Raw genomic sequence first — 27,968 nt, 5'->3', positions numbered from 1 at the left:
CTTGGGTAAGGCCTGGGAGCCTGCATTTATAATGAGCTCTGGGTGGAGGCTGGTACCATTGAGCCGTGGACCATACCAGATGTAACCCGACTGTGCTAACCCAACCACAATGCTGAAGTCTGGACGGACATGCAGATACACTGTGACTCAAATACCAAGATGCCCGAGGGCTTTCAGATTACCCAGTATCAAGTGTTAATGACGCGTGAATGTGGCTCTGAATTATAGCCAAGTGCTTTCATAACCATTGTTTACTACAAGCTCGAAATGCCTTTCTGAAATCCATAAGACAGACATCATTTCCTCTTATTTTTTAAAAAACCCACCAAAACACAGGTTAAGTAATAGAGAAAAATAATTATACAAATTGCATCCACTGCATTCTAGGCTTGAATTTGGGGATTTTTAAACAGCAGCCAGATTTCTTCTGGATGGTTTTCTGTGCCCAGAAGTCCGGTCAAAATTTTCTTCCAACTATAAATCTATTATTGAAATAAACATTATTGACTCTGATGAAGCACACTTAGTAGTTCGCAAAACCATGTTTAGTTAGTAATTCCCCTCAGGGGGTGGGGGCAAGCCGGTTTTCCAATGAAGAGTGATCAGTATTATTTCAGACATCAGGAAGTCATGCACACCACAACGGGGCATCAGAAACCCTTCTGGCAGGGCAGTGAATGCTAAAGATGTCAAAATATATACAGAGAGTGGTTATTTTGCTTGTTACCCAGGATGGCACTGTAGGACTGACAGAAAGAAGTAAAAAATACCTCTGATTGCATAAGCTTGTTCTTCTTCTCGGGACTACCTACCACTTATTTCTTGTGCATCAAAGAGGCATGACTATTTTCAACTTCAGTAGGAAGGAATGGGTCAACGTAAGTGAAACTCAGGAGAAAAGGTGGAGGAATGAGCCATCGTGTCCCCTTAGCTTACACAATCCATAAAAAGGGACTCCGCAGGGGCCAGAGAAAGTATGTGCAGGTAATGCTGGTCAAACTAAGCTTCCAAGACTCAGAAGTTTTAAATAGAGTGGCACTTATGGTCTTCTTTGGCCTACTTGCTACTTAAAAGTCTGTGGTTTAGGAATTCTGTGATTTCTTTGGTTCCCAAAGTGGTAGACAGAATGATGTTTTACATAATTATATCACACAATCTCTTTCTTTTCCTTAGTGTCTCCGTTTCTCCCTCTTTGGGTGAGGAACGATGCTGACCTGGGAACAAATAAAAATGAGAAGTCTAAATTCATTCTTTAACATTCACTGAAGCCTGAAAAAAGCAAGTCACTTTTTTTTTTAACTGTAAAAATTCAAAATTGTAAAGAAAACACACTGCCCTGGAAAGTCAGAAAACAAAAGCTCTTTTACTGGTCCTTTTCGGGTACATTCTTAACTTTGCAGACATTCATGATAGTAATGAGTCTTACTACATTTATTGAGACTCATGTCTCAAACATTCCCATAATAATTTTAGATATGTGTACATGCATGTAAATTGTGGGGAGTCTGAGCTTTGAAATGATAGATGATAGATACATAGATAGATAGATAGATAGATAGATAGATAGATAGATAGATAGATAATAGATAGATAGCCATACAGACAGATAGACAGACAGACTGCCCAGGCAACTGAGAAGAGGCAGATGCTGGAAGAACTCTCTGCCTTACCTTCCACATCCCACCCTGTCTGCCTTAAAGTGGGACATACATGTCCATCTGAGAAGGTACACTCCCCCTCCCATTACAGGAAGAGTGCATGATCCCTGCAGCATAAACTTTATTAAAGAACCTTTAGCTACTATACATTTCCTAGTCATCTTCCCTTAATTCACTGCCCTTTGGAGCCAAAATCCTTCTGCTTTATCTGGTTACTTCTCCACAATTTATTGCATTTGTTAAAGTGGTATATAAAGTCTCTGGGTCTGATTGCCTTTTGGGTTTTCTCTTTTGTGAAGCCCCCATGCACATAAAAAATATAAGCTTCAATAAAGAAACATATGCCTTTTCTTCTGTTAATCTACTTTTGTCAGTTTAATTCACAGGTCCCAGACACAGAGCCTAAGAGGGTAGAGGAAAAATATTTTTTTCTTCTTTACAGAGAGAGAAAGAGAGAAACACAGATTCATGGATAGATGGATGGATGGAAGTTAGGTAGGCAGACTGTATCAGTCAGAGAAGTGGCAAATGGATAGATCCCAACTTGTGTCTTCTACAAAGGCTTACGGACTGAATAAGATAATCTACCTCAACATCTCTTATCCACCATATAAATTTTATAACTGCTTTTAATGTTGTATCCATGATTACTTCTGAATAAAGAACTTCACTTATTGAAGCTTATTTTAGGCAAAACATTTTGTGTAGTGAATGGGGTGATAAAGCAGTAGGAAGGGAAGTCTTCTCTTTCTGTTGTTTTAATACTCAGCTAGAAGGTAACCGTAGAGAACTTTGAATCCTAGAACCTGTTAGAGATGGGGTTCCCTTTTGGACCTTCAACCCCAAATTCTGCTTTGTATATAGTTTCGATTCCATTGACTATCAACTTTATGAATACTCTCAGTTCAACTGACTCGGCATCTCTGAGGGTCCTCATTTCAAGCTATGAGGGCTAAGATTAGGCACAAAGGTTATCTGTAGTGACTTTTGCTATCAGAATAACATACATCAATGATGAGTCACTGGACCAGATATTAAAACTGTTTGGCTCTAGTTCTCTTTCAGGGCCACCATGAAAAACAACCACTTTGGGAAAATCCCCGTACATTCTTTGTAACTCAAACTTCTCTACACCAAACCTTGTTACGCTGCCACCGACCCAAACTGAGGTTTTATGAATGCAATGAGATTGTGTTTTAGCGTGTTATTCTCTTTCAAAAGAAAAGAAATAGGTGAAAGGGGATTAAGAGGTAAACTTCTGGTAATAAAATACATAAGCCATGGCAAAGTAATGTCCAGCCCAGGGAACACAGTCAATAATATTGTAAGAACTTTGTTTGATGAGATATGGTAACTAGACTTACCGTGGAGATCATTTCTTAGTGCATAAAAATATCAAATCACTATGATGTATGCCTGAAACTTATAGGATATTGTATGTCAATTACATTTTAATTAATAATGAAAAAAAGAGAATATCAGCCTAGGGTACAGAGTGGTATCTTCAACTCTTTCCACAGTATGACAATGGACCCACGCTAGTCATTCCGCATCCCTGGCTCCAGGGATGGGTTCGCCCATGCCACATTGGCCAGTGAGTCACAGAAAAGATTTCCTGGGTGGGGTTCCAGGGAAACAGGGGCCGGTCACTGTTCATCTGTGAGGATGTGTATGAAGAAGCTCTGGCTGCTCTCGGCAACCACACACAGCCGTAATGACGCTGAGGCCCTAAAAGGAGGAGCAGGACTCTGATAACACAGTTGCGTTGTTGAACAATCTTCCCAGAGGCCTGCTGCACCCCTAGTCTTGCATCCAATAAGGTAACAGCCCTCACTCTTGAAGCCAGTTGGGGTTTGGTCTTCTAGCTCTGTGCAGCCTGCCATCAACCAAGGGATGCTTGTTATTAAAGCATCTTCATTTACCGAATTAACCTTTTTTGAGTATCTACTATATGCATGCAATCGAAGGGTAAGAAGATGCAAAATGCACAGCCCTTCTCTCTCAGATCTGGCAATAGTTTTCATCCCACACTCATTTGTTGAAACTACAGATGGGTCATTAGCAAAGTTGCTTCTTTACAATTTAAACATACTCCCAAAGAGGCAAAATATTTTTCTCTTTCATTACCACGAAAATGCACATGTTATTTTATGTCCCATAGAGTTAACTTCCAGTTAGCTGAGGTAGTTTTCCAAGGATTTTTCTGAAAGAGTTTTCATTTGTGTGTTTATTTTTTCTTTCATCTCAAGATAAATGCAGAAAGAATTAGATTTCAAAATGTCAACATATGTATAAATATCTATGCTGTATTCTTAACGAAATAAACAAATTGTAATAAGCTTAGGATGATTCCATGTGTTTCATATATGTATCATGTACAGAAAGATAAATTTGTTATGTTCATGTATAAGAAAACACAGTTGCATATTTTCCCATGTGATGCTCTCTGCACAGAAGATAGGTTGCGGAATTATCTGGCGATTAAATTGGGGGTTTTAGACAAACCTGTACCATTTGATTTTGTTTTTCACAGTAGCATATTTAACATTTGAAATGGCTTCCTCCAAATTCTTAAGTTATATCCAAAAAATATTTAAAATGTATTCAAAGAATATAGCTACTTTGTGCGGGACAAAGAAAACAGTTGGCTGGGTAAATATGATGTCAAATTAACAGATCCCAAAGATTTTTTATTGTGTCTACTTCTTTAGAGAATCATTACTCTATGCCTCTCCATAATAACAGAAAGCAAACCACATTTAATTCTCTCTTGCACTGTGTAATCTGCACCTTGTCACTGTAGACAGTCTCTAAAGCCAAGAACCTTTGAAAGAAAAGTGAGCACTTTTTAAAAAGGTATTTATGGCTTATCTCTGACCCTATGCCTTCAAAAATCTACAGATTTTCTGGTTCTGTATAGCTGATATTACCAAGTAGACACAAAAGCATGTCACTTTTACTATATATATGTATATATATATTTATTACTAATTTAATTTGAGAGCATCTCTGGAGGAAGCATGCCAGAATGAAGCAAATTCCAAAATTAATTGATTTAGGTCAAGAGGTCGAAATTTGTTCTTACCCTTTTATCTCAAGAAGTTGCTATTAATGCTTAACAATTGGACCCATTTGCAAACATGTTTTCTTTTCCATCTGGATTTATAGATTGTCTTTTGTCACTAGCTTTGGTCTACATCTTGGTGGACACCAAGCCCAACAGCTTTTATTTTTAATTTTTTTCCCTACAATTAGACTTGAGAACGTCTGTGTTCATATCTTGTGTTTACTAAGGGAGACCCAATCCAGAGCTCATCAGAATCACCTGGGGGCTTTTAAAAGTATGATCTGGGTCATTCCTACCAATTTTGAACACCAGCAATGATGCCATCAAATGGTGTGTTTGTTTTTAAGTATGACTCCTCATTGCTGAAAAACCTTGATGTTTGCCCTGAAAATGTACTAGCTGGGCTGTGTCTGCTTGCTGCTTCTGTGTGGACAATCTTCTCCTTAGTTTTTTAGTGTTCTTATCCCTAGTCAGAATGTGGTTTTACACACACAATGGAATATTATTCAGCTTTCAAAAGGAATGAAATTCTGACATATGGATGAATCCTAAGGACATTGCATGCCAGGGAACCTAACTTTCTCTCAAGCCCTCTGAGGTCTTGGCTGAGACCCCTGTAAGAAAAGGCAGATTAACAAGAGAAAAGCACACAGAAGTTTATTAACATGTTTATGTCCTGTAGACATGGGCAGTCCCTAGGGAAAAATGAGTAACTGAAAGTGGTGGCTGAGAACTCTGGCTTCTGTAGCATCATCAACAAAGAACAACCTGGGAAATGAAAAGACAAAGGAGAGTGATTTTAGGCTTCCAGGTGCAAACTTGGGAAGAGGGACTAATGGTAGATAAAGGCTAGTTAGTGAAGTTTGTTATGTAGTTCCTCTGGTGCCTTATCCAGGCTGATAGGGTCTAAGGTTGTCTCTGGTGGTGAACCTTTGTCCTTTCTGGTAGAGAGAGGGGCAGGGACATCTCTGCAAATGTAGGTCCTGCTTTTAGGCAAATAGCGGGGAATAGGGAGATTGTTGTATCCGTTTCTTCTCAATTGCCTTCATCTTAAATAATCCTTACGCCAAAGTGGTGTGTTTTGGGGTGGTGTTTTCTGCTATCCTTCAACATTATGCCAAGTAAAATATGACAGCCACAAAAGGACAAATACTGCATGATTCCACTTACATGTGGTAGACGGAACAGTCAAACTCACAGAGACAGAACGTAGATTAGGGGTTTCCAGGGTTGGCAGGGCTCAGAGGCTCAGGTAATGGAAGAATGTGGAGTTGTAACTGAAAGTATGTAGCAGGTATGGAGTTTCAGCTGGGAAGCTGGAACAGTTCTGGACATGGTTGGTGTAATGGTTGCACCACAGTGTGAATGTGCTTGCTACCACTGATCTAAAAAACTTACAAAAAGGTTAAAATGGTAACATTTATGTTACATATCTTTTACCAAAAATTTTAAAAGGTTGCCTAAATAAACATCAGTAATAATATACCAGGAATTCCTAAAGGAGGGTTGGAATTCAGTAAAAAGGGGAACATGAGGTGCCATGAATGGTACTTGTGAGTTCTATGTCATGCCTGCTCTAGAACCAAGACTGGCTGAGTCATTCTCGACCAGAGAACAGACTACAACAGAAGAACAAGAATATGCTTAGAAACACTATTCAATGATCACTATGGAGGTGGCACTTTTATAACCTTGTAGTAACTCTGGGGAAACTGTTCATTTTGGACAGTGTCTCCTCTAGAGCAAAATACTCCAATGGATTTTCTGCAATCATGGCTGGATTACCCAGAAAATGTACTTCCCACACCACAAAACAAGCGGAATTCCTAAAATAGTTGAGGAACCCAAAGGATTGCCAACCATGGAGAGATGCCCTAAGGAAAGAATGGACTCTTTCCACAGTCCCAAAATGGGTCATCTTTTCCTCACTGTCACGGAAAGAATTCTTGTGAAATGCCAACTGCCCATGGTGGCATGCATTCCAGGAGCCTCTACCTGCCCCCCCACCCCCAAACAGGGCGAGAATGGACCGGGTAGAGAGAATTCCCCAAAATAAGATGTTCCTCTCTGCCGGTGTAGAAATAGACTCTGCAGCCTGAGGTAGGACACTCTATGCCTCCCTCTCATTCCCCTGCTCTGCAGACCAGGGCCCCACGGCTGTCACATAGCCCCCAAAAGTGCTGCCGAGATGAGCAAGATGACATCTGTGGACTCCTTTGGGGCCCACAGAAAATGGCTTGTACACATAAATGAGCTGCTTTTGACATTCACCTGGAGAGCATCAGGGTTCATACCAGCTAGATTATTTAACCGTGGCAGGTAACGGTGAGGCCCTTCTTGATTCCTTATCATTTCATCAAGTTTATTAGTTCTTCGGTGGTCATCATTTTGACTGTGGTCAGTAGATAGCCAATGCCTCGGTGATTAGGGTCCCACATGAGCCTCGGAGGACGGACAGCAGCAGCCAGGAGTAGGGTGGGGACAGAGTCCCAGGGAGTCCCTCATCTGTTAGTTGACTCTGTTCAGAAGGTCATCAGAGATCCAGGCAAAGACTGTCCCAAACGCAAAGGACTCGCCCCCTCTGTCCTGCGCGTAGGTATGCATACGGAATACCCTTGCAAGCATGAACCTGGACATACAGCCCATCCTCTCAAAAAATGCGCAAAGCTCAAGGGGTCTCAGGATCTGAAAAGGTGCCCATCATCCTAAAGCTTTTTGCCAAGTCCCTTGTCAGCATCCTTTTAAATGATCCAGGTTAGGGTTCGTCACATCCCCACTCAGATCTCGAAGTGACACTGCACTGCCTATGGGATGAAGTCCAAGCCGCTAGGCACACGGCTGTTCCCAGGGTCTGCCTGTAACACGGTTCACCCCCCAGCTCTCAGCACATGGCTTGACTGGGGCCCCTGCCCCAATCACACATGCTGTCCATTTACAATCCCCCGGAGACATCATACACTTTCAGGCCCTCCTACCGAAGCTCCGATCCCAAACGTCTCTTCTCTCTGTCTCTCCAAGTCCTGCTGGTCTGTCAAGACCCAGCCTAAGGGCCATCTCCTTCGGAGAGTCTTTCTTGATTCCCCCAACAAAAGGAATCCGTCATTCAACTGTGGTGCTTTCATCCCCGGTGCCGTAGAGGAGCTATGGTCGGCCTCTCCACGCTAACGGACAAGAGCTGGGGTACTGCTCCCCCCTCCCTGGGCACAGCAGGATCTTGCTCCTAAGAGGCCCTCAACAAATGTGGCTGGAGTGGAGTTGCTTATCTCTGATGGGAGTCTTTAAAATGATACCACCTTAGGCTCAGACCGTGGGGCAACATATTTCCATCATCAGTTGGGCAGTTACCTTTAACGGTGGGGAAGTAGATGCATTTCACTCATAAAGTGCCCTTACATCCCCAAACCTAAGGCACACGCCGAGAAACCGGACATTCTTAAAATTGAATCACGACCCCGTTACGCACTCCATACAAAGTCTGCCTAGGCAGCCCCATGCTTACTGCACGTCGATGACAACAATCATCAGTATTGTCAGCCCTGATCAGATGAACTCATTCCAGCTGAAAGTAAGTAAAATCCTGGAACATGACCGTGTACAGAAGGTCCTGGTTTGTCTGTTTGGTGCACAGTCACTTTTAAGGGCCTGACTTCTGATCGGAGGCAGTGTGCGTGTGGCGGTCGGTCCCCACAGCCGGCTGCCATCTCTGTGCTTGGCTCATACCCCCAAAAGTTGCCTTTCTCTACGTCTCTCCCAAACACACAGCTTGCCAATTAGAGACCAAGTCCCGTCAAGAAAAAAAGAAAAGTATGCCGTCTGTGGGGTTGGAATGATCCAGTGACCAAAGTGCCTTTTTAAATGTTGCTGCTGGGTGGAAATATCACCCTCAGGACTAAGGAAGGGATTTGAGGTTTCCCTGTGTAGGAAGGGCCAGGTAGGTCCCTTTGGGGTTGCACAAAGCCACGTGCCTGTCCAGTGACACCAAAGCTGGGGGTGCCACCCTGCTGAGGTCCCAAGCCAGGGATACTGGTGCCCCCATGCGTGCCCTGCTTTGGGGCCCGGGTGGCACTGATGGGGCTAATGTTATGCTCTCCCACCTGACCACCCTTGGTTGCACCCTAGCTGGGGTGCACAGAACACCCCAGGTCAACCATCTGCCCTCTGGCTAGCAGTGGCTCCTGTCGAAACGGCCTTCCAGACTCATAAAACAGCTGCTCCGCCAGTTGGAGGGGTGGGCAACCGAACTCGGGGGAGCACGGAGCTGGTGGGCCAGGGCTGAGTCAACAGAAGCAGCGCTTTGGAATATAGAAATCGCTATGTTTTCTGCGGAATTCACCTCTCTGCCGGAAGCATCAAGACGAAGCGAGGTGGTTTTCGCTGGAGGAACAGGTTTCCGCGCCTCTTGGCGCCGTCAAGGGAGTCTGGGGAACTGTGATGAAGTGCAGCAGCCCCGGAGGATCGGAAACCCTGAGCCCCAAGAGGCAGATGCCTCAGATTGGAGAGTGTTCCCTGGGTCTCTGCAATCCTGTAAATGAGACCCCGGGGAGAGGCTGGTCTTTACATGGAGGCTGGTCCCTGGAAGCCAGGAATCGTGTCTGCTCATTTTTATGACCCTGGTAATCAGCACAGCAGGAGGCTCATGGAGATGCACAGGTTAGTGGAAAGATTTTGTTTAGGTTTGTGTTTTGCACTTGAAGCACTGTGTCTGGAAACAAGATACATTTCAGAAAGCTTACGCTTAACGCTATCTCGCGGGAGAGAGCAGAATGAAGCTGTCTCTGTCGGGATGCACCTTCCTCTGTGGCCTGTGGACTGGGGGTGCTACGGGGCAGCGACGGTCTGTGGGCTCCCTGGGTCCAGGGGAATACGCAGAGAAGGAGCCCTCCAGGGGACAGGGCAAGTCCAACAGGGGGCAAATCATCTCTGCAGACTGATAATGCTGGTGGCAGAGTTACAGGTGGCTTAGTGTTACAAGAACCTTAGCAGATATTTATTGCAGAAAATGCACGAATCTAGGTGGTCAGTAATTCAGCCATCCAGCGTGAGCCATGGAAAAATTTACGTAGAGATGCAGGTAGACATAGAGACACACACAGATGATTGAATGAGAGAAGAGATGATAGAGATAGACATATAAATATGACCTGTTTTGGGGAGATTTTTTGCTCTTCCATGTACTTCAAATGATATAAAAGTAAAGCTGAAGAGAGGACCTCAGAATAAAATACAAGTGAGTCTTGAGAAAATGCTTCACATTCTTGTTTTAACTCACCACTGTCACCACTCAGATCTTAGATGTCATAAACTGGCTGCCTGTTCGTCATGTGTGTGTGTGTGTGTGTATGTGTATGTGTGTGTTCAATAGGAGTGTATATATTCTGTCTATATGTATAAAGACACACACATATATAAATATGTATTCTTACAGAAAGATATATATATACACACATATGTACATATCATAGTATGTACATTATTTATATATGTGTAGACATATATTTACTAAAAAGGAGTTCATGCTGATGATTTTTAAAAGCTAACAATAGATCGTGGTCATTTCCCCACCTCAGTAGCCCTCTGTCATTTTTATGGACTGCACAGCATTCAGATATATGGCTATTGTAAGAGAGGAAAAACCTTCCCTCTACCCAGGCACCAGGATGAGAGACCACATAAACTGATGTTGCAAACCTGTACAGCCTCCCACGCCTTTTCCTAAAGGCCTATTTATCATTCCTGAATGGTATTGCATTCCCCCTCACACTGTCCTAGGAAGATAGTATAAAACTAAATTGTACATACTCCCCGGAGCCAGTTTCTTTGTGAGCTCCCATGTATTTCAGCACGTGAATAACCTTTGTCTTTTCTCCTGTTACTCTGTCTTCGGTCCGTTAAATTTGTCCTGCCTCAGTCACAGAGCCCAGGTGGGTGGGGGTAAAGTGTTTCCTCCTTGACATGATTAACTACTTACGAATTTAAAGTAGAATTTTTAATCAATTAATGAATCTAGCCATAAGCCCCTTTCAATACATAAATATCCTTTCACAAAATTCAACACACACTATCTGCTCAAACTTACTTTGGAAGAGCTAGCCAGGCAATCAGACAAAACTGGTCAAAGGGGTGGGAATAATGTATAGAAAGAAAGTATCATTAGGCACAGACACTACGATTATTTACAAGGAAAATCTAAGAGCACCTTTAGGGCATCTATTAAGAAAAGAGTTCCAGAAAGCTGCTGGATACAAGACCAATACACAAAAAGCAATTTGCATCCTTTTATGTCAGCAACAAATTATTACAAAACATCATTTAACAGGCATTATATTAAAAGCACACACACAAAAATCGACTACAAAGTGCCTAAAATATACCTATAATAATACATGAAAGTCCATTATGGGGAGAAATGAATGACTTTATGAATGTAAGAGATGTAACAATGAATAGGCACGCTTTGTTCACTAAAGGGAAGACACTATCTTTCAAGATGTTTATAATCCTCCAATTAAGCTCTGGATTCAGAGCTGATCACCTATTGAATTGCAATAGAGTACTTCTTTAAACTGGAGAAGGTGGTTCTCATTTTACACAGAAGGTAAGTGTCCACAATTGCCAGCCCTGTTTGGAAGGAGAGTCCTAAAGATGGTGAAATCATCCTACTAAATTGCAAGACATTAGAAAATTGATCGTAAAAAAAATCAAATCAGCGTGGGACACTGGCTAGACAAACTGACTAAAGGAACAGAGGAGGGAAAGAGGCAATAGATGAAGGTATAAAAATAAACTCCTAATATGGCAAGAATTCATTGCAAAATGATGGTGGGTGGGCAAAAGGACAGGCTGCGAACACATGGTGTTGGCATAGTTTTGTTTGTAGATGGTGGGAGAGGGTAGATAGAGCCCTCATCAGACTGTATTGAAAAAAATCTGGTGACTGAAAAAACTTTGAAATATCCAAATAATTAGAAGAAATATTAAAATATGTTAAAGACCTTGGACTAGGAAACGTTTTCCAAACACACAAACCCTATTTAAGGAACATATTGGTATGAGAAATCACATTAAAAGTCAGAATTTCTGCATGATTGATGACATCGTAAACCACTTTAAGAGAGAAGCTACAGACGGAGAGATTTACAAGGGACAGAACCCAAAATGGCTTAGTTCCTGACTCAGTCAAGACGTCCTACACATCAGTAAGACAAGAAAACAGTCGAGGAGAAAATGATTAAATGGCATAAAAATAGTTTATAGTAAAGGAGCTGAATAACTTTAAAAAAAGACTTTTGGAACATTTGTGCAGAAATTAAAAATTAAGAAAATATGTGTTTAAATGACAGGAAGCTACCATGGCATACCAGTTAGATTGTTTTTAAAAATTACAAGCTAAAGCAACACTGTTTTCAAGGTTGTGGAAAATGTAATTTTTCATACTGTAAGTCTGAAATACTTTAATTTTTTGTTAATTTAATAAGCTATGTTGATTGGGTTTAACAAAATATGTTGATGGCAGATTTAATTCAAAACTGGAAAGAAATCTGTTGCTTTGCTTTTCTTCCTGGAATAGCCTCACATTTTTTCTTGTATTTTAATCTTTTTCCCTTACATTTTTACTTCCATTCTGGGCAAAAAGACACTTCTTGAGTTGCCATGTTTCAGAGAACATAGTGGATAAATTCAAACCTTGAAAGGTCAAGGAACAATAAAACCATCTCATCACGCATTTACGAAAGTGAGTAAACTTACACGGCACACTGTCTGCGAATATCTGCTGTGTGTAAACATCGGCTCCACAGTTTCATTTCCCTTTTGTATTTCTCAAGACATTTTTATGAGATGTGAAGAGAAAAACACAACAGGCATAAGAACCCAACCATCTGTAAAAAAAAAAAAAGTAAAATAAAACAAAATAACCGATGTCTTAGACGAGGAAAATCCTGCTGAAATGCATTCGTGGCAGAATGAAATACACGGATGATTTCAGGACTTACCTTAAATGAACACAAGTTGATCTTCTAGTTGTTAGACTTTCATAATTCGTTAATTAGTCAATGTTCTAACATAAAGTAAGAATCACTCTTTTCTGCAGAGTTGCTTAACCGGATGATTTCTAGATCTCACTTGCTAAAATCTTGGGGAAATACTTACAGCATTGAAGATGCTCAGCCTGTCTACTGCCTTGCACACATCTATGTGGATCACAGATGTCAGGGGGAACATCAAAATGTCTATTTTAATCAACCGGATGCTGTACTCTGACACAGCAGGGCATTCTCAATACCAGGCATTAAAAAAAGGGAAAAGGTTTATTTTTAAATAAACAAATAGACAATGGAGGAAATGGCAGAATGTGTTCACGCCCCTCAATTTCACTGTACACCCATGGTCTGCAAATGCTGCTTTTTGGGCCCCAAGCGCAGGGTCCCCGATGGCACGGCTGTGCATTGTTAGGGGCCACGGCACAGGTATGTCCTCTCACCGAGGATGCCGCCAGGAGGTGGCGGAGACAATGAGGATATTTCTCAGGACATGGTCCTCACAGGATGGATGGGACACGCTGGTGAAGCCCAGCTATTTTCCAGTCCTCGGGGCTTCTGTACAAAACAAGCAGGGAACTTTCCTTTTCCCCTTTAGTCCACAGCACATGAGGGTCCATCCCCCACTGGCTTATTTCAGACAAGTGGGAGAATGAACATCACTGATTTTTCCTCATGAGGCGTACGATGGCAGATTTTAAGAGCCCTGGGGAATTTAGATATGCATGGCCAATTTTAGACACTTAGGGTCACAATATCACCTCTGGGACACACGTGGAAAAACACATTCTAAAACAAATCCTAGCCTGATGTACATCTTCTCAAGTAGAAATGGCCAGGAAATACATACTCGGGGAAATGTCTCCCACATACAAAACTAACTGAGTTTTTTTTTTTTTTAACATGTGAGGACAGTGACAATATGTCACTCATGAAATCTTCTTGGCCATGCATAAACATTCGGAGATGGGCTCCAATAAAATGAGAAATCCATCAGAATTTTAAAATATAAAATGTACCATTAGAGACAGTAAGGCATGATAATAGCCGCTGCCAAGAGGCATCTGTTTAACTGTAGAGTTAAGCCAAAAAAACGGTGATAAATAACACTACACACAGAATATAAAAGTTAAAATTCTTGAAAGAACTTGGGTGATACATGATGGGGACATGATTTTTTAAAACAGCAGGAAAATAATCCTTCGGGAGGCAGAAGAAATAATGCTAACACATAGACTGAATGGATTACAAAATGAAAAAGAAATAGCTGAATGGATAAGTAAATTCAAAATGTGAATCTCTGATTCCTGCCAGAAAAAGGAAAGTGAGAGACAGAGAAGTACGATGGAAAGAGGGAGAAAGTGTCTAAATAAGATGGTTGAGAACATAACTGAGTAAAGGGATTAATAAAGTGGTAATTTGAGGACCCTGATAAAGTTGTGCACTTTATTTTCATTAATCATATTTTTCTCTAAAACCTGTCTATCAGCTGAGTACCAGTGTTTTTCCTGGGCTGGAGGTGGATTGGAAAGATGCATTCGTGGTCCATCAGGACAGGATGCCATCAGCAGCCGGCACTGCCCAGAGGGGCACATTTGCCCACAGCGATGAGGGTCAGCCTCTCAGATCGAGTCCCCAGCAGTGGCACAGACACCAGGGGAGCAACTGAAGGGCAACCAGAAGGGACGTGGACGGAAACACCTGTTGAGTGTCTCACCTTTGCACACTAAAGCCTCTCATCCACTTGTGAATGGGGCTCGCCCGGTCATGGGAGGGGCTTCAAACTGCAGGGAAGGGGGTCTGGCAGTGCTGGGCACAGGGAGGCAGGCAGCAGGAGGGTGTTGGGGGGTGTTCAGGAGAACAGGAGGGGATGAGGTCACAGAGGTAAGCAGATGTGGGAGAGACCCAGGTGCGGTGCCTTCCGACATCACAGGGACTCTGGCTTTGCCTCCAAGGAAATGGGGGCCTTGCGGGGTCTTGAGCAGGCGGTCAGAGGCTCCTGCAGCTGCCTGGTGGAGGGCATTCAGTCTGGGTGACACGAGTCAGGAAGCTCCTAAGGGATCCGGGGAGAGATGGTCCCCTGCGGTTCAGGTCAAGGCTCTACAGACAGGTCGGATTCTGGATCTATTCTGAAGACTCTAAAGTGTCAGATATGATCTGTCCCATCAATCCACTCAGGGAAGTGGGGGAACCACAGTTTACATGGGGACTTGACCTGCAGAAAAGCCCTCAGGCATTGCTGGACACTGAATATTTCTAAGGTGTTGAGAAGGGGCTTTCCTCACACACCTGAACTCTCTCCATCCCCCATCAGCTCTTTGACAAGTATTTCTCCCTTCCGGGAATTAGACTCACTTCCATCCTTCTAAAACTGAGCCAAAATCTTTCCCCAAGAATGTTGTCTGGGATCTTGGGGCAGCATGGTGCTACCTAAGGCCACGTGTTTGTGGCCACACCAGAGCTTCGTGGCTTCCCTGGGATTTGTGATGTCAGGTGCACAGAGAGGAAATACTAAGAGGAGACTTAACGCCTGGAGTTGTAAACACAGGGCTCAAATGTGCATTGGGAGCTCATTACAAATGAATTAATCATATTAATATAGGATGCCTGGGGGAACAAATGTGCTGCCTACCATTCACACATTCCCAACCACACCTGCTCTACATCAAAACACTCTGCTCCGTGGACCCCTGTGCTCCGGGAGCCAGTGATACCCAGGCATGGGCTGCGCTTTACAAACCCGCCTGTGTTAGCGACAACATCCCATGGTTGTCTGAGTGCCAATTATACTCAGAGCGGGCGGGCTTCTTTGCAACCAAGTTAAGGTTGCACTCCGCTAACGAGGTAAACATTATATTTACAGTTCAGGCAGCCTTGGGCTGAGACCGTTCACCCTTGGACACAATTCCATCCACACTGCACTGCCGTCCAGGCGTTTTCAGTGACCAACCACCTCCAGACATTGAAAGAGGCTTGCGTCAGATACTTGTTTAAAAGTGAGATGGGGTCATTTAAATATGGTGAAGAAGGTGAGAAAGATAAAACCTCCACAAAAATAAAATGTATTCATTTTTGCCTATGTTTCCCTCTTGCTTGTATACTTACTCATTTCACACAGATACCGCGTAGAAATAAATTGAGACACAAAAGAAATAGGGTATGGCGAATGCAGTGGACGGCTCCTGCGTGCACCTTGGTGGGAGATCTGCACCCTCTTCCACATGGCCATTAACCGCTCTTTGGATAATTTTTTCATCTGATCTATGCACTGCTTTATACTTTGATGACACACGATTATTCCTACGCCACGTACACATCGGATACATTCGGCCTGTCTGCACACACACGCAGTGAATGTTTTCTTAGACGTCCACACCCCGGGATACTTCAACAGGAAGCCCACTCCTGAAGGTCACACAGGGATAGTTGGCCCCTCGGTAATTCACTGTTCACTGGTGTGTTTTCCCTCCACCACAATTCATGTACAGGTGGGATACTTCATTTAAATGGCAATAAACATTTTTGTACACATATCCCTGTGCACAGAGGTAAAAAGCCAATCCCCACTGTCTCTTCAGGAGCCATTAAAACTCTTGTGGGCTCTGTCTGGCTTCTCGCTTCACATTCTCAGAGACACTCATTTTCTTTTTTTTTTTAGAACAGTGTTTTTCTTACTTCCTTGTTTGCTTTTGGATTGATAGAAATTTCTCTGCTGCGTTTCCCATACTGGATTGGGAATTACATACTCTTTTTCGTTTCTTTGTGTTTGGTGTGTCACAGCTTGCATGCGTAGGGTCTGATGTAGATGGGTCTGTACTGACCCCTGGGAGCTGCGCCTCTGTTCTTCTCTGAAGTCTATGAAATTGCCAGCTACTCTCTGTTCTTCTCCCCTCTCCTGATTTCTCCTGCAACTCCAACGAGCCCTATGGTGGATGTTATTTATGGAGCATCTGTGATAATCTGGATGGGGGAACACAGCAATAGCATCAGAAATTCAAAAGAAAAACTTTCACCCCAGTGGATTTTAATCTCCCAGGGAAGACCTAAATCATCTTGAAATAAATATGAGAAGTAAATAGGTTGCTGTCCCTCATGGGCTCTTCATCTTTCTCCCCTAAACTAGTGGAACTCTCCTGGAGCTTTTCTACTACCCAAGGACATCCGGCAATGTCAGCTGACATTGGGGATTTCATGCAGCCAGGTCATGTGTATCAGGGACCCTGCTGAACATGCCACAGAGCACAGAGAAGTGTCCGACCCCAAAGGTCAGCACTGCCGAGGTTGACAAACCCCACCCCAAACCCAAGGGCTTTTACGATGCTGTTAATGAGTCTGTGAGCAAATTGCCAGATTTTTAAACATCTCTATTTTTCTGACGCTACTGATTTTAAGTGACAAGTCGAAGGTCGTGGGAGGGCAAGACGGCAGCAGCATGAGAGGATGAGAGGGAGAGAGTGCAGGCAGCTGGTGGAGTGCCTGCCTGCCCCCCACACAAGAGGCTCTCGGAGCCAGTCGGGAGGCCCACTCAGTCCTTCAGAGCAGCGAGCACAAGTATTTGCATGTTTTCTTCCTTCCTGAATTGTGTCTGAGAGCTACAGGAAGGACCTGACAGTCGTCAACAACACACCAGGTGTGGAGGTCGAGGGCCAACGTCTTTGTCATTGGCGGTTCTGAACGTGATGCCTCAGACAGCCTGGCTCTTGGGGGGTCGGCAGTGGGCGGTGGGGCACGGCGCCCTCCAAGCTTCACCTAGAGGACGTCGTAGGACGATGCCCTCCCGAGGGCCCGCCTCCTCACCCTGCTTGTGTGCTTGTGCACAACCTATTATGGATGATCACCTGTTAACAGAGAGCGATTGTGCCCGTTTGTCTGGGGACACGTCTGGTTGTCACAGAGTGTGTGTGGGGGGGTGGTTCCTGCAGACACGTAGTGAGGGGAGGCCAGGCGTGCTGCTCAGCATCCCACAGGACAAGGACAGCCCCCGTGGTCAAGAGCAACCCAGCCCCACTGTCAACAGCGGCAGAGAAGCCCTGGAAAGACAGCAGGATAAACACAACGATGAGTGGCTTTGCAAATGACCCCTCCTGTGTGCTCAGACCTATTCATACACCCTCTTTCACTGCACATACCCATTCCGTTCCCTGTTGTCTTCAAAATCACGCTCTTCAAAAGGGTGTTACGATAAAACGTCGAGTCAGTCTCCATGTTCCAAGGATGACGCAGTCTCAGCTGGAAGGTCAGACCTGGCCACCGTCTGAGCACGATGGCAGCTTCTAGGGCTTGGTTATGGGGAAGGTCTCACACCTCTGGCTTCCTGATGAGCCTACTAAGGCTCTGTGAGGGGTGCCAGTGGAAACAACGGTGGGACTTGATTTAGCCCACAGTTTCTCTCATTCCGTGTTGGACCCCAGAAGCCCTTTGCAGAGTAATCATGCTGTTCCCAATTTCTTCAGTGTGGTTTGCACAGTCTGTCCCAGTTTTAGGACTGAAAGTTTCATGTCCTGGGAGCTTCACCATCCTAGGATGGCTGGTCACCCTTCCTTCTACAGAACGAATGAATGAAATAACTTTTTGAAGTAACTTCTCCGGTTTTTGTTTTTTTTTTTTACAGAACTGCATGGGCACAACCTCTGAAGACATCCTGAGGTGACTGGCATTCTCCCCTCTGGAAAAGGAACAATTAAATACCTCTCATCATGGAGTAGACACTATGCACCCAGTTGGGGTTTATATGAAGGAGCAGAAGGATCATATCCTGAACAATTCAAGATATTTGTTTCTGAGAGTTGTTTCTAAATCATTCCTGCTTTCTCATTCCACGATTAAATTTTATTTTTATCTTATTTGATAAAGCTCAAGGATCCCCAGACAGACGTCCCCAAGAGTAAGATCTTTACAATTGAAACAGTCTCTTTTGCAAGCCGCTTAGTGTTGTGATTCACTTTTTCCTCCTCAAATGTAAGGCCGTGTGTCACATTGGAATAATAACCCTGTTCATAAAAGGGACCCACCACAGAGGTCCATGGAAACTCCTCCAGTCTTCAGGGTGGCCCCAAATTAGTTCAACCAGTGGAACATCAACTGGGCAATACTGACAGCCATCCACCAGCCAGGGTGCCCATCATCTCACACCCTGACAGCATCTTCTCTGAGCGTTCTGACACAATGCATTCATGCATCTGATTCGGGGGCTGCCAGGCTGTAACAGCACGACAAAGCGTGGCCTTCATATCGTATCTGTCTCTTGGCTGCCTTAATCTTTGGACCAACAAGCTTCTGCTCAGCCCCGCAGCCCTGCTCACAGGTATGTTAAGCATCCACAGGGATTTTGCTCAAGACCTAAGATTGATGCAACCGACCCCTTTACCCGAAACTTGCCTCCCCAAAGAGATGCACAGAAATGACAGCTGTTTTGTGAAAGACTTACAGGAACATCGTAACCAGAGCCATGTCAACGAGAGTCAGCTAACCAAGGACAGTAGCGTCACCACCCTCCTCAGACCCTTGCTGCCGTTCCGATGTGTGAGGCTGACCGTCAGCTTCTGACCTCAGCCCCCTCCAGCTCTCCCTTCCCTAATATTGAAGGAGCTTTGAATCAACCCTGAGATAAGAGGGGGCTTTGGGACATGAGTCCATGTCCTCCACCCACTGCCTTTCCCAACAAAGTCGCCTTCCTTGCCCAGACACCTTGTCTCTCGACTTCCTGGCATGTTGTGCAGTGAATGGCATGAGCTTGAACTTGGTAACAGTTTTAATTAAAATAATCTTGGCACTGGTCCTTTTCAGAAACCTAAGTCATTTGTACCCTAATGGCTTAGTTTGCTTCTGCAGCTCTAACACAGTGGAAAGACAGATTCCAACATACCTTCTGAGAATTATCTATGTGACATCACAAGTCTTCTACTCTGTGCTCACAATGTGCTCATAGATGCATGTGTATTGAAATAAATGTGTGTATATGACTTCAATAAAAATTAAGTATGTGTGTGTATAGGTCTACGTGTATAGAGGTGTGTGTGTGTATATGTATATGCACACAGACACACATAGCCGTAAAAAGATAAAACTGATGTAGATAGACATGAAGATAGATGGATAATAGATAGACAGACAGACAGATAGATGATGGATAGATGATAGGCAGGTAGACAGATTCCAAGAGGCATCCTGGAATTTTTTATAAGTAAATTCCTCATATCAACTTGTTTTTGCGACATTAAAAAAAAATGCATGCTGATAAAAAAATGTCTTCTTTTTATTTCCCAAATGTTTATCTTTGGGCTTAGTCAGGATAAATAATACAGAAGTGACATAACTGGATTTTCTGAACTAACTCTCAAAATTCTCTCCCAGATTCAGATATTAGATGGGCTCATTTAGGGGAGGGTCACAAAATGACAGCCCCCAAGAATAGTCAGGCTCCCTGCCTGTTTTTATAAGGAAGTTTTAAAGGCACACAGTTAGTTACACCCACAGTGGCAGAGTTGAGTATCTGGGATAGAGATGGTGGCTCAAAAACTCAAAAACTCAACTACTTGGCCCTTCACAGAAAACACCGGCCTCCCCTTACATTAGACTGCAGAGAACCAAGTTCTGTTATTTTTAAGAATAAATAACAGAGAAACCAAAATGTATAGCTTCCTCAGTCACAACGTCACCCATATTTAAGAATAGTGTTCTCAAGTATGAAAAAAAATGCATGCCACAGGCTTTTTTGTTTTGAAACATGTGAGCAATCTGGTTGCGATTGGCGCAAGTTGCTCAAGATGTTTTCTTGGGGGAGATGGATGAGGAATTTACGGCCTTTCCTGTCCACCATTTGCAACTCCCTCTGCTTTGTCATTTTTTTTTTAACAGGAAAAAGGTGTCCAGAAGTGAACACCTACTGTTCTCTTTTAACTGCAGTAACCATCTCCTTCATTATGACACGTTTCCACGTGAGGGGTCACCTGGCAACCGGCCCGCCAGCAAGGCCCAACAGGATGCCTGTGGAAGAACACAATTCCACATCTGGTAAGGACTGGTTCAAACTGTGGTGAGCTCAGTCACCACATGTGACATTATGTATTGGATCCTATCTCCCAGCGTCATACCGGGGACTGTCAAGGGCTTTCCGCATCTCATTGTCAAGGAGGACTCAGGATTTCAAACCAGACTTGCTTTATCCTCACATCCTGGTTTTCGTTATTTTTGTTTCCCATTTCTTATTTACTTTGCTCTGCTATGTTAGGTTTCTACGTTATGCCACGCTCCATCCACTTTGCAGGAAGAGAATGTGCATGTTCATACACAGTCAGCCCCGCATCAGTCTGTGCAATGCTTTCTGGCCTTGGCAGAAGAGCCTGGATTAGAAGGTGTGACTCCCAGTGACCCCTCCGCCACGCACTGGTCATGCACCGTAAGGCACCCAACACAAACCGGTTTCCGCAAGGTTGAGGTGCAAGGGGTCTCTGAGCTCTAAATGCAGGCCCACTACTTCTGCAAACAGGGCAGTCATTATAGCAGGAAGGAGAATGACAGAGCATCTTTTAAACCATTGTTCCCACCCTTTTCTTCTTTAATGTTGGTCACTGGCCATGGGTACATCTGTGTGGTCATGCAGAGGACCCACGTGTACTTTGGGGGAAATGCCCACCCAAGGCATTGCTGACCTCCCCCAGGGACCTTTGAGTCACAGTCACTGCCACCTGCCTGGCTTGAGGGAAATGGAATCTACATTTGCTGCCAGGTATTTGTCTAAAAAGCTTCCTGGATGAATTGATATCCTACAAGGTCTGGATGAGAATGATTCTGTCAGTTAAATGAAGACTTTGTCCCCCTAAACCATCCCCAGAAAATGTCCTCTACTTCATATCATACTTTAAAAGGCAAATTGGCAAGACAGAAGAAGAACCTTCAACATGTTAGATGCCCTAGTAGTCATTCTGTTTCTGGGATTTTATGCCCTCGGGAAGCATCTTCAATATGCGAAATGCTTTGTGCATAAAGAAGTTTGTAACTGAACGAGTATGTGGCAGCATAAAACTGCAAACAAATATTGAAAGAGAGAAGAAGGGCTACATAAAGAGTGACATATATGGTGGATGGAACCATTCGCAACTATTTTAAATGATGATAGGAAAGTGTGTATCATGAGAAAATATTTCTTTGAATTTTGATGGTCATTCAGTCTGTATCTTGGATCCAGTACTTTAATATATTATTTCATTTAAGTATTCATTAGGACCCTAATATGTGATTAGAGGTGTTGGTGTTACAACTGAGAAATCTGCAGCAGAGAGAGAGTTAAGACCCCACAGACGCGTCTTTAGTGCAGGATTCACCTGTGGCCTTAACTGCTCACTGTCACCCACTATTCAACACCACCTCTTCGGGCAATGTCACGATGCAGTATGATCTACACCATGTCACTGCGGCAGTATTTTAAAGCCCAGATACATTACAGTGATAACAGTGATGGAAAAAATCTGAGAAAAAAATAAAAACCCTAAATAACAATACTAATAACAAACCAAAAGTAAAAAGACAATATAGTTAGCTGAGTTTGTTTGCCAAAATGCACCAGAAAATAAGAAAGACATTTTGCTAACAGGCAATTTTGAGTCCTCTGTGCCTTTCCACAGACAGAGGAAGGACATCTCTCATGACAAACCCCTGGGTCTGGGGCTTCACGAGTTACGTGTCCAGCAAGATGACTATTTCTTGTGGAAGTTAACGGCGCCTACACTTTCCTCCAAGTCAAGTGGAAAGGCAATGCCTCCAGTCATCTGCATATCTCAGCTCCCGACTCCCCGACCCCTCTCCAGCCAGAACAGCCAGCGCCAGGCTTGGCCTCACAAAGAGCTGTGCATGCGTCTCTCAAGGCATCAACCTCACACTGCTTTGTGCCACTTGATTATTTCTGTTTCCCCTGCGAGATGACAAGTGCCTTGAGACTGGAAGTACATTCATTTACCATTCTTTAACATAGTGCCTTAGTCAACACATTCTTTTTCCTACTGCATGCATGACTGAATACATGAATTCATGATGCCCCAAATCGGGTGCTCTGTTCCTCTCAGGCTCAGTTGTATCTGCCCATGAGTCTGTCTTCTAGACCCGTGAGCTTCAGAAGTGCATTCCACATATTTTTTCAGCCATATTTTCAAGAAGTATGGTGCTATGCTGTGAGTCATACTGACCTTTCTGGGTACATACATATGCATGAGCCCCTTGTCAATATTGAAATACTCTTTAGATAGGAAGACACGTTACTCCGTTGCTACACAATTAACTACAGGCATCATTTCAGAGACTTTTCCAATGAGCGTATTATTGATCATTGGCTAATGTTAATTAGACAGCCATAATCGCTTTTGAAAATACAGGAAACGACATCTGCTTTAGAAAGGTATATTTAAATATCAATTTAATCTTGGAGGTCCTTATGAAAATACCCTGATGGGAATAATTTTACCGGATCATAATACTCAGTAAAAATCCTAACTATTCTCTGACTCACTATTAAAATTCAAGATCGCAGAGCAGCATATACCAAATGATGTATTGTACCTAATGACTTTCTTATTCAATTTTTCTAATCTCTATTTTTCATCCCCTGGGTTTTTTTTTTTTTCTCCCTCAGTAATTGTCCGGAGCTTTAAATAAAAGAATAGTAGAGATTAAGCGTCTTTATTTTTAGACTCACATCTTGAAGTCTGCAGAATAAGCAGCAGAGAATATGATAGAACAACGTGTGTGAAGATGATCTGTGAAAACCATCAAACCATTGCAGGTTATTATGTGTCCCTCAGTTCCCCACATAGAGAAAGGAAGGGAAAAAGCCTTGGAGGGGAAAGTAATCCCTCTCTTTTGCTTTGGGAGATGTTGTCCTTAGATGAGTATGTATCTATTGGGCCTCATCAGTAAGAGGCTGCATATGTTCACGAGCTGTCATTGTGAGCACGACCCCAGTTCAAGGGTTGTGACCTAGGAGCAGTCTGCAGGTGGGTGTTGCATGAGGTTGGATCATCAAACCTGTACCACGTTCACTGCCAAGTGTCTGGGAAAACCCTCAGGCCCTGGATCTGAGTAATTCTTCAGTTCCCTGCAAGCTTCTTTTATGTTCAGCCGTCGAGGCTGAATGCAGAGCCTCCCCGCACCACCCTAGCTGTATTACTCTTGGCAAAATAAGTTCTCTGATGCAAAATTAGTCATATCCTGTCTCCCCAGCACCCCTGTCCTGTGACAGTGTAGCTACGATTGGGGTCAACACCACTGAGGAGACAACTCACTGCTTGGAAACTCTCAGAGCCCCAAATCACCTCGGCAGCCTGCACGGGGACAAATGAAAAAGTCCTAAGAAAGCATGTTGTCGGAGCAACGGACTGTTTACTCCTTTTAAAAGGAGTAAACAATTAAAATTAAAAAAAAAAAAAAACAAGCGCCAAGTTTGTGAGACTAAAACTGTGTGTGTGGCAGAAATATGAGCTACAACAGGTATTAAGGTTGTGACTGTTTAGGTCACTGATTGAAGAAATCTGAGATTGAAGGGCAGTGAATTCTGAGAGCAGACGAAGGACTCCAAGTAGGAGGGGAGGAAGACGTTGTGAGTGTGAGCGTAGACAGTTCCACGCACGTTTGCCCAGCAGTGCGTGAGCTAAAATTGAAACAGTGCTGATGGATGATATTTAGCACGTATGTTGAGAAGTTGAGAAGCACGGGGAGCTCATGCATTTACAGACACTCCTTTCTCGGAAAGGTTGCGATGTGGGAGAGGAACAGGGCGGATGCTGGTGAGCACCCTGCTGCTCAGCGGAACATACCAGAGCACAGGGGAGATGCTTACCTGTGTCCTACAACCTCTGTGGACGGAAAAGCAAGGTGCAGGGATACATCATGTTGCAAGAGATGTGAAAGCCCAAGGAAGGTCCTTCCTGCCAATGACTGTCTTCTCTTTGCCTTAGAATCGGAAGATAATTTCTGCACAAGGATTTGGTGGGATGGAGCTGATTTGATCAAAGGATGAGGGATAAGAGAGGTGGGTGTGCTGGTCCGGCAGGGATGGTCTAGTATCTGAAGTGGCATCTCAGGGGAGATGGGAACAGGATGGTGGGGAAAACTCCCCAGAGAGAGAGAGAACCTAGTGGCCAGTCCACGGTGGGCACTCAGTGAATGACTGATGTGGAGGTTCATGAATCTTGATGACCTGCATGAGTCGTAGGGGCGGGCACGGTAAACATTTGGTTTCCTACCTTTGCTGGTGACACAGGAAGTGACCCTTTTCATAGGATATTTCCGCAACTGCACGTGTCCTGTGTCTGACAGCCGCTTACAAATCCATTTCTTCCATCCTGGAAGGAACAAGCATGTTGAGTTACTAGCATCAGAAACCCAAGACTCCAGGAAGAAAGAGGTAAATTTAAATGGGGTGAACTCGGCACAGTGACACCCGTACACTGAGGTGATGGGTTGTCCTTGCGGGACGTCTGCACTTAGCGTTTGGCATCAAGGGGCCTGAGGAGGGCAAAGCTATACACGGGGGATGACTACAGGCGCCGTGTCAGTGTGCAGATCTGTTCGCGTGCTGAAGCCCCTGGCTGTGCTTCCCAAATGTAAAACATGTACGGGTCGCACTGTAGAGAGTGCTCACGTGGGACTGCACAGTCCCAGCAAGGGCATGCAGGGAGGGGACACAGGCTGCTCCCTGTCATACCCCCTCAGCTCAAGAGTGTCCGTTTCGCCCACCCTGTTTGGTGCTCGTTGAATTACATGCTTTGCAAACAGCACTTCTTCTGGAGCGAGTGTGTGTGCTGCACCCGAAAGAAGACGGCACACAGCTGAGATCCCCGCTCACCAGCCCCCTCACAGGCTCCCACACATGGACGTGACAGTTTGCACAAGACAGGTGCCCCGGGAGGGTCGCTCACTGGCTGACTGCAGGCGGCTGGGGTTTCTCTGTTGGAATCCTTGACTGCTGGTTCCTTTGCTGAACGTGGCAGGGTTTTGTGCTTCCCTCAAAGAAACGATTAAATTAAAAATGACGAGGAAATCATTGGAGGTTTCCCTTCCAATGATAAGATGCGCTGTAGGCGTCACAGACACACTTGTTTAAATCAATTGTGGTTTGGTAATTAACTCAGTAACGACTTCCACCGAGAGGCCTAAAGTGGACGTGGAGATAGTGTCTGAACACTTGCCGGAGTCAGCAACAGCCTGGGAATTTTCTAGTTGACAGACACATAGCGGCGGTGCCACGAGAGCTGAACGACCTCCAGGAAGCATGCTATGTCCTTCATACTGCGAAAGAAGTTTCTGGTACCCTTCATCATTTCTACAGGTGCATTTCCTTATGTAACAACACTTGGCGAACCAGTTTGCAGACTCTGTTTTCCCATAAATGAATCCCGGCAGCTGGAGGTGGAGGAATATTTTGGTCCCTGGTCATGTTTTCGTAATCACCTCCTCCAGCTCTACATTGTATGAATTTATTTAGTAAATGGGTTGCTCATCAATACTTTAGCAATGAAGAAACATTGAGTGCCTCCTTTAGAAACAGAAAGGAGAAGAATTAAAATAGCAGGTTGTTGAAGTCCTTACGAGGGAAGGGGGAGCTCTTGGAGGGAGGGACTTGCGATCAGTTTTCAAGACATACGTGCAGGGCAGCCTTTCATCTTGTTTGAGAGATTTTGGGAAAATAGAGCTCATTATCAGCCATGGTCAGGTGTTTCTTCTTGGTCCTTAGCTCAGAAATCCCCATACTTGTATGAATGGTATTTTAATGGTGAAAACCTATAAATTGTGCAAGATTTGTGTACAGCAGGAGAAATTTAGCTGAGCACTTTGGTAGAAGAGGGATCGGTGGTTCTGCACACTCACCAGAGGTTTGGGGGATAAGAATTATGGTTTGTAGGCACTCTCAGGCCCACATGCTGTGTAGCTGTCCCCTGTCTTTCTCTCTCGTCAATATGGCCAGGAGGGGAATCTATTCTCCATCTTCCTGTCTCCTCACCTCCCCTTCCTCACCACTGGCATGCAGGCTTCTCTCCATCCCTCTACAAAAACGGTTTCACCAAAGGACAGATAAGTCATCCATGAGGTTGGAGGGAAGAAGTCAAGGCCATGGGATAAGGGCGACGGAGAACAGCCTGTCCCAGTGCTCTGTGTCCTCTGAGGTAGGGAATAGGTTCTCCTGAGGGGAAGGCAGGGACGGTGAGGGACGTGAGTGGCCTCAGCAAGGCAAGAAGGATGTGGAATTCCTGTTTGGAGGAACCCAAAGGGGCCGTAGATCTGTAAGGATGGCTGGCGGCACTGGGGTCCTTGTAAGTCGGAGGCATAATGCCAGTCCCTCAAAACACTACAGCAGGTAGAGCTGGAGAAGCCGGGCGATGCTGCTTTCAGCCAGGGTTCAAGAAATGATGGGGCAGAGAACAGGGAAATGAGGGTAATGGGACGTGATAACCCTGAGGATCAGACTGCTGAGGTGACAGGCGTGGGATCAGAGCTGAACAGAAAGGAACGCATGGGCCGTGGAAGGTAGAGATGAGCAGGAAGGCTCCCCTGGGCACAGGGACCTGCCGGAGAGGAGACACACCGATGAGGCCAGAATGCATCACCAGCCGAGAGAAACCATGTCTTCCCAGGACAAAGTCAAGGAAAAAATGACAAGTACTCTGCGTATTTGCAAGACATGCATGGGTTACAACGGCCCTGTTTTGATCAATGGACTACAAAGTCTGAACAAAGTGTAGCACGAAAGGTTTTTAACAGGTAGATTAGCCAAGTCAGAAACACACATGTGCATATGAACAGCAGGGACCTGGGCGACTCTTCAGGAAACTGACCTAGGTGTCGGTTCCCATAGGCAAAGAGTTCCAAAGGGATGAGGGGCAGGACCCGTTCTGAAACAAGTAAACCCTTCCTGGGCTCTATGTCCCGGCATTCACTTCAGGGGCATCATTCTCCATGACTGCCAATTCCCAAGATGGATATCACTTTTATGTTCTTAGGATGGTTGCTTTGTGGATAATCCAGAGCCATTTCCTCGACTGCTGAAGGGGATTTACTAAGAGGCACATTTTCACACTGCTTTGGCAAATAATTGTGTCAATTTAAAAAGAGCTGAGACCACACACCGACTTGTCAGGGAAATATCTCTCTTAAAGATATTCGCAGCATCGAGCCGGCTTGGTGGAATGGTCATGAGATGCTAGTACACCCTGAGGAGAT

At 44.3% G+C, this 27,968-nt stretch overlaps 1 long non-coding RNA gene across 1 annotated transcript in view; it reads right to left on the bottom strand.

Annotated features, from left to right (window-relative positions):
• LOC118935983 (uncharacterized) overlaps nucleotides 1-27,968 on the bottom strand; it is a 292,406-nt gene that overhangs the window by 222,422 nt on the left and 42,016 nt on the right. Inside the window, exon 2 of the long non-coding RNA XR_008995389.1 lies at nucleotides 24,995-25,093. This is a non-coding gene — a long non-coding RNA (uncharacterized LOC118935983). The remainder of the gene's footprint in view (nucleotides 1-24,994; nucleotides 25,094-27,968) is intronic.

Source organism: Manis pentadactyla, chromosome Y (assembly GCF_030020395.1).
Source record: "Manis pentadactyla isolate mManPen7 chromosome Y, mManPen7.hap1, whole genome shotgun sequence".
NCBI classification, from domain to species: domain Eukaryota; kingdom Metazoa; phylum Chordata; class Mammalia; order Pholidota; family Manidae; genus Manis; species Manis pentadactyla.
The sequence above is the reverse complement of the archived record's forward strand: the minus strand, read 5'-3'. Positions and strand labels throughout refer to the sequence as shown.